This window comes from Aotus nancymaae, unplaced genomic scaffold, assembly GCF_030222135.1.
Source record: "Aotus nancymaae isolate 86718 unplaced genomic scaffold, 86718_ANA_hifiasm-v0.15.2.pri h1tg000064l_1, whole genome shotgun sequence".
NCBI classification, from domain to species: domain Eukaryota; kingdom Metazoa; phylum Chordata; class Mammalia; order Primates; family Aotidae; genus Aotus; species Aotus nancymaae.
In genome coordinates, this window is record NW_026988479.1 from 30,465,747 (window position 1) to 30,472,717 (window position 6,971).

A 6,971-nucleotide genomic window follows, 5' to 3' on the forward strand; every position below is an offset into this window, starting at 1 on the left:
TGTTTGGTTTTTCTTTGTCGAAGGCATTTTTTCTCAGAAATTGTATTTTTTATAAGTAATACCTAGTTTATTGTCTGAGTCTGTGGAAACAGAAACACATGCTTTCATGTTGCCACATGTAATAGAAAATTAGTGGAGAAACAAAGGAAGGGAAAGGAGATCCAAAGACAGGAGAGAGAGAGAGAGAGAGAGAAAGGGCAGAGAAGAGCTGAAAAACAGGAAGAGGACAAGAGAGGAGGTGCAAACTCGGAGACACATCAGCTAAAAGTTGGGAGAATGTCCTTAGAAAGCAGGATTTGCAATTCAATAGCCCCCCTACAACTCCTGCTCTGTCTCTTCGCCACCCCTCCATCCACCTCTCATCTTAGACTCTATTCTAACTACATTACAGAACCTTTCAGTTGCTTCATCTCTCCTCATGTATTTCTCTGAGTAGCAATAATAGATGAATGACAAGAACTACCAACCTACTTCCAAGGTAAAGATTGGAAACTGCCCTTTTGTAAGTGAGAAAAATTTTTAGATTAACCTGTCTGCCTATATGAACTCTTTTTTCTGTTATAAACATTACCTAGAGCTGGAAAGCGAAAACAGAGAGTAGAAAGATGGAGTGCTAAGAGCCCGCCTCATTTTGCTGATGGTAGGACAGAGGCACAGAAAAGAGCTGTGACCTGTAAAGAATTACAGAGTGAGGAGGTGCCAGGGCCGAGAGCGGCACACGAGTCACCCATTGCCTAGTCCTAGTGAGACACATTCCCAAGGACAAGAAAAAGCATTTTGTATTTCACAGTTACATACATACTACAATATGCATTAGTGAAATTAGCATATCACATCCATGATTTGAGGGACATTATTGCTTAGGGCAAGGCTAAATTATGTATCTGTGTTTAAAATGTGAGTCAGTTTTAGGAATAATATTAGGTAAATAATGCAACCGTTGATACTTGTGTTACTGATGACTCCTGACTAGATCTTAAATTATTGAGAGAGACTATGTTTCTAGCCCTTCAGTAATGAAAAAAAAAATCCATCCAGCTTGCAAACCTCCTGAGCCCCCTCTGAAAAGTCAAACAGCTCACCTTCTGGCACCTCCTCCCCTCCTGGAGTAAGCCAAGGAAATAAGAGTTGGGTATTCAAAGGAGTCAGACAAGTATAATATCATATATACACTCGACATCCATCTCCTGTATGAAACTTCATTGTTCCTCTGTAACAAAAAGTAAATATTTACTGTGAGCCAGGAGAGGTAGTGAATGATCAGCCTCTGAGCCATCAATCACTATGAGCCATGCTCCAATTTTAATAACCCTCGTAAGGGAGGGCAGGCAAGGACGTCAAAGACTGTCCGGGAGATAAGAGTTTGTCAGAGGAGTCAAATTGCTCAGAGTGGTAGAATATGAGGTGAGTTGTTCAAGCGTGCAGATTGTGAAGGTCCCTAAAGATGGGTTTATAAAGTTGAGGCAGCAGGACAGAGTGGTTAGGAGCACAGCCTCTACAGCTAGACTACCTGCTCCTCCACTTATCAGCTGCAGGAGCTTGGACAAGACAATTTCTCAGGGTGCTCTTCTACCTCTATGCAGTGGGGATAATAAGAGGATCCACTTCATAGCATTGCTCTGAGGACAAAAGGAGTTCCTGCAGGTAAAATGGTTATAACAGCAGGAGCATAGGAAGTGCTCAACAAATATCTCTAGGGTGTCAGGAGGTAGCAGCCTCTCTTGGCTGCAAGAAGATGGCAAGTAGGGTGGAACCCAATCTCCATTAGCCATGGTGAACTCAGCAGTCCAGGAATTCAACTGAGCTGATTTAGAATTTATGTAATTTTTCAAGCTGATGTGGCCAGTGGGTGGTAGAGCCAGGATTTGAACCTAAGCAGTCTGTCTCTAGAGTTGATGGGCTCAATCATTCTGCTATGTCATCTGTCTTCAGCAAAGAAGAGATCACGACACATTTGTTGTTGGGTTGTTGTTGTTTTCTCTTTTTCCTGCTATTCACCCTTTCCTCTTTCAGATGTAGGAAATGGCTAATTCTCCAAGGGAAAGATAAATTACTCAAGTGAAAACAAAAGCACCAAACAAAGGTCAGAAAACTTATGTTCTAGTCCCAAGTGGAATGGCTGGAGGAATTGGGAATGAGTAAGCCTGGTGTGGGATTATTTGGTCAGAGGATGAGTCTTTGTGTACTGAGGACAGCTATGGTGAAAAAAACCCAGCCTATTCCCCATGGCTATAGAGACCCAATTGTATTAAGTGAGAGGTTATCCAGAAAGAAATTCTGGTTCAGTGTTAAGACAGAACATTCCAGAAGATATCACATAGTGGCTGCAGTGGACTGAATGCTTGTGTCTCTCTAAAATTCGTATATTGAAATCCTAACCTCCAATGTGATGATACTAGGAGTAGAGTCTTTGGAAGGTAATTAGGTTGTCAAATTGGTGCCCCCATTAATGAGATTAGTGCAGGTATAAAGGAGACTCCAGAGAGCTCCCTAGCTCTCTTTCTGCCATGTGAAGATACAAGAAGGCAGTCATCTGCAACCTGGAAATATTCCTTACTAGAATCTGACCATGCTGGCACTGTGATTTCAGACATCCAGCCTCTAGAACTGTGGGAAACGCATTTCTGTTGTTTATAAGCCACCTGGTTTATGATATTTGTTATAGCAGCCCAGATAGACTAAAGGCAATGGCTGAGAACTTAAATTCAAATCAGACAAATTCTAGTTCCACCACTTACTATTTGTGTGACCATAGGCAATCATGTACTCTCTCTGAGCCTCTAGTTCTTCATATCAAAATAAAGAGGAGGGCTTGGTATTATGCATCTCCTAAGACCAATATTATCTTTAAATGAAACAAAGCAAGTAAAAAAGGTTAGCATAGCATGTGGCTTATAATAATCCCACAATGCGTGTTGATGATAAAGCTGGTGTAGATTACAAGCAAAAGGAAATATTTCTCTGAGTAAAGATAACTCTTTCTTTATATTTTATTCCTCTCCAGATACTTTTTATGTTTAAAATATTTTTGGAAGATTATTCATCCATCCTTTCATTGATTTAGTGAATAAACGTTTCCTGAGCACTAACTAGTTGTGATGCTCTGAGGACAGAGCATGAGAATACTGAAACAGTCTGCTTATATACCAATGAAGGAGGCAGGCATGAAGAAATAATTACCCAATTCATCATTTAACTATAATTATAATATGTGCTATGAAGGATAATTCTAGAGACCAGAACATTTAACAAAGGGACTGATCTGGTTTTGGCAGGAACATCATGGGGCCCTCTAAGGAAGTAAGTTTTGAGCCAGGTCACCTCAATGCAATGCTGTGATTTGTGGCCAAAGTCCTATGTGAACCCACAGAAGGCAGTTATTAGGAAGTCTTCAATGACCCAGGAAAGTGTCACAAATGATTGCATTTGGTCATGCAATCATAAAGATAAGTCAGGATAAGTCAGGTCATGAAGGATAAGTAACATTTACCTAGGAAGAGAAAGAAAAGAAGGTTTGTTGTACAGGACTTTGTAAAGACTTGGAGAAAATCTCAGAACAAGGACTCAGATAATATTAATTTTGTTTTGAGAAGACAGTATTAGCAAAAATTAAATTAAAACCTATTCTTTAAAGATTTTCACTCCAGTGTTATTTATCAAGGAAAATTGGAAATAACTATAAAAAATAATTGTTTAACAGTTGGGGAAATTTAAACTAAATTAAGCCCAACAGGACTGTCTACTTAATACTACAAATATATTAAATATATTCTTCAAGAGCCTGTGATAACATCGGAAATGTTATTTAAAATACCAAGGGAAAATAGAGAGACATAAAATTGCAGTTATCATGTGAGCACCACCATATTATTTCAGCCTACAAATATTAATCTGAGAAACAGAAAAGAAAATAAATATAGAAAATTATATTATTTTAAAGTATAGAAATTTTTTTTCAATTTGTATTTTTAAAATTTTATTTATTTATTTTTTAAGAAAGGGTCTCACTGTGTTGCCCGGGCAGACCCACCCAAGGTGCTTCAACACATACATGGCCAAGAAGGCGTCCGTTCCCCCTGGACCCCACTCATTTAAAGTAGTTTCATGATCCTTGACACAGTGATTCAGAGCCTTTCAGGATTAGCTGGAAGCCACAGCTCAGCCTCTTGATGCAAACTGAATTTATCCAGTGTGAAGAGGAGACCCTTTCCCTTGTTTGCGGCTTGAATCCTGTGTTTTTACCTTTTGCAAAGCTCTACTTTAAGTTTATATCCTTAAGACTGGACTTGAAGGAGTCCTGACAGGTGCCAGGTGTAGTTTTGTACAACAGGAACCTATAAAACAGGTATATCTTGGGAACTGCTATTGGAGTGAGAGAAAGAGGGGTTTTCTACAGCTGTAGAGTAGATGATAGCACTTGTGTTAGGCTGTTCTTGCATTGCTATAAAGAAATAACTGTGGTGGGAGAATTTATAAAAAAAAAAGAGGTTTAATTGGCTCATAGTTCTGCAGGTTTTATAGGAAGCATGGTGCTGACATCTGCTCAGTTTCTATGGAAACCTCAGGAAGCTTACATTGGTGGAAGGTGAATGGGGAGCAGGCCTGTCACAGGATGAAAGCAGGAACAAGGCAGAGAGAGTGGCTGGAGGAGGGTCACACTTTTAAATGACCAGATCTTGCAAGAACTCACTGTTACAAGGACAGCACCAAGCCATGAGGGATCCACGCCCATAATCCCAACACCTCTTACCAGGCCCCACCTGCATCGGGGATTACAATTCAACATGATATTTCAGCAGGGACCAATATCTAAACTGTATCAGCACTGGAGTTATAAACTGCATCTGCTAGAAAATATCAAGCAATGTCAAGATTTTATCCATTGCTCCAAATGCAGCAAGAGAACTGAGCTTTACCTCAAACTCAAGAAGCTGCAAGACACTATTGAGCAGAGAACAAAAACCTAAACTGGGGACATGTTCTGAATCAGAGCTTATGTCTGCACAGTCAGAGAAGAGCGAGAAATTTATGCCACAACTTATTATAACGTGAACGATCCAGTGTGGAATGTTCAAGCTGTAAGGGTGTTTGAGCTGCCTGTTAATCTATGGGAAACTTTATGACCAAGCCTTTCCATAGCGCAGACTTAGAGAAAGAAGCACTAGCAATCCAGGTGCCCTGGCCCTCACTAGTCTCATGTGTTTGCTGAGTGAAAAAGCCAAAGAATTCCTCGTGGAGAACAGAGTGCAGACTTTGACCAGCAGGAGTTGAAGATGGTGGCATCTTTGCTGTCCCTTGCTAACCAGCCTGTTACTGACAGTGCCTGCTCTAACCAAGGGAATTTTAAGAAGGACATCACTTTCAAGGTAATTTATAGCATATTTTAAAATGCTATGCAACTGCTGCAGGAAAAAGGACTCATTTTCCAGAAAGATGGTGGTTTTGATTACCTATACTGTGTAACCAGAAAAGACAAAGACCCGCATAGGAAAATCCACTAGATAATTCAGGAAGACTGCCAGAAACCCAATCACCTGGAGAAGGGCTGCCACTTCCTGCACATCTTGGCCTGCACTCACCCTGAGCATCTGCTCAGTCCTAGGTACGGCTATGCTGCAGCAAGTTCTGAAGCTCCTGGAGGACCAGAGTGACCTCATCAGCACAGTGGAGCACCACTATATGGCCTTCTGAGCAGAGACCCAAGCACATGCATACCAGCCAAGGAGGAGAAAGACAAGGTGGCATTCAACCTCAGGCTCTGATTTTAAACATCCTGTGGGGCTTATATGCCTAGAGGCAGTTACCTCCTTATAAACTGTAAAATAGGGCAAAACACTGCCACCACCACCATCAAAATTCCTGGGCTCATGCTGTCCTCCTGACTCAGACTCTGGAGTCTCTGGGACTACAGGTGCATGCCACCACATCCAGCTTATGTACTAGGTTATCTGTAAGAAGAATTATTACTGATTTTGTTGATGGTGGAAATAAATAACTTTTACTTTCTTTCTTTTTATAAGAAAACTCTCCTGATCAACTTTACCTGACAGAAAAACATCTTCTACCAATATCGTTTCCTCTGCTGAGGTGAAGCTTGAGAGACATCCATTATTCAGTCTTTAACATTTAAAGATTCATTTAGAATTTAAAAAAAAATCTTTGAGGGATCATCAGTTAAACCACTCAATACTGAAATGCTGTATGAGATTAGCCGTACAAGACTGACTTGACACTGAAGAAGTAGAACACAGAGCAGGCAAGTTTTGACAGAAGAGGAAAAAAGTTCATTTCAAAGAACAAGGGAGAGAAGGAATACATTAAATGATTCAGGATAATAAACCTCTGGGAAAGAAAGAAGACATCAAAGAAAAAAAAAGACATAAAAAGAAACAGAAAATTATAGGCAATAAAATTCCTTAGTTTGACAACCTTGGATCAGGTTCCCCACCCTATGCAAATTCTCCAGTCCTCTAAACAGTTCTGCCCATTTGTGTGCTGGTCTGCCCGTCTGTCTCTGTGTCTTTGTGTGTGTGCGCGCATGCGCACGTGCCCCCTCTTTGTTTTCTCATATATTGCAGATAATGACTGAATTTCCTTGGTTAACAACTGATTTATAGACAGAAGTGTTTGAATGTCTTTGTAATCACAAACTGCTCTGCCAGTCCAGGATAAGGCCAAGCAGGGTATGGTGGTGCCAGTTATCAGGCAAGGCAGGAGGTCAGGACATTGCTCACCATTCATTCAGTTGACCAATCTAGAACCTACAGGTTATCTTCCACTCCTTTTACTTTCTCATGGCTCACATCCCATCATTTTGAAGTCCTGCCTATTGATCCTCAAGCCCTTTCTCTTTGTCTTTACTACAGCCACCTTAGCTCAGATTATCAGTAGGACCCTAATGAGACTCCCAGGATTGAATCAATTATCCACATAGAAGCCAAGGTCATATTTCTAAAACACAAATCTCATCA

The 6,971-nt window shown here is 40.6% G+C and overlaps 1 pseudogene; it reads left to right on the forward strand.

Annotated features, from left to right (window-relative positions):
• Window positions 1-4,169: 4,169 nt before the first annotated feature.
• On the forward strand, window positions 4,170-5,691 carry LOC105732771 (CST complex subunit STN1-like; annotated as a pseudogene).
• The last annotated feature ends 1,280 nt before the right edge of the window (window positions 5,692-6,971 follow it).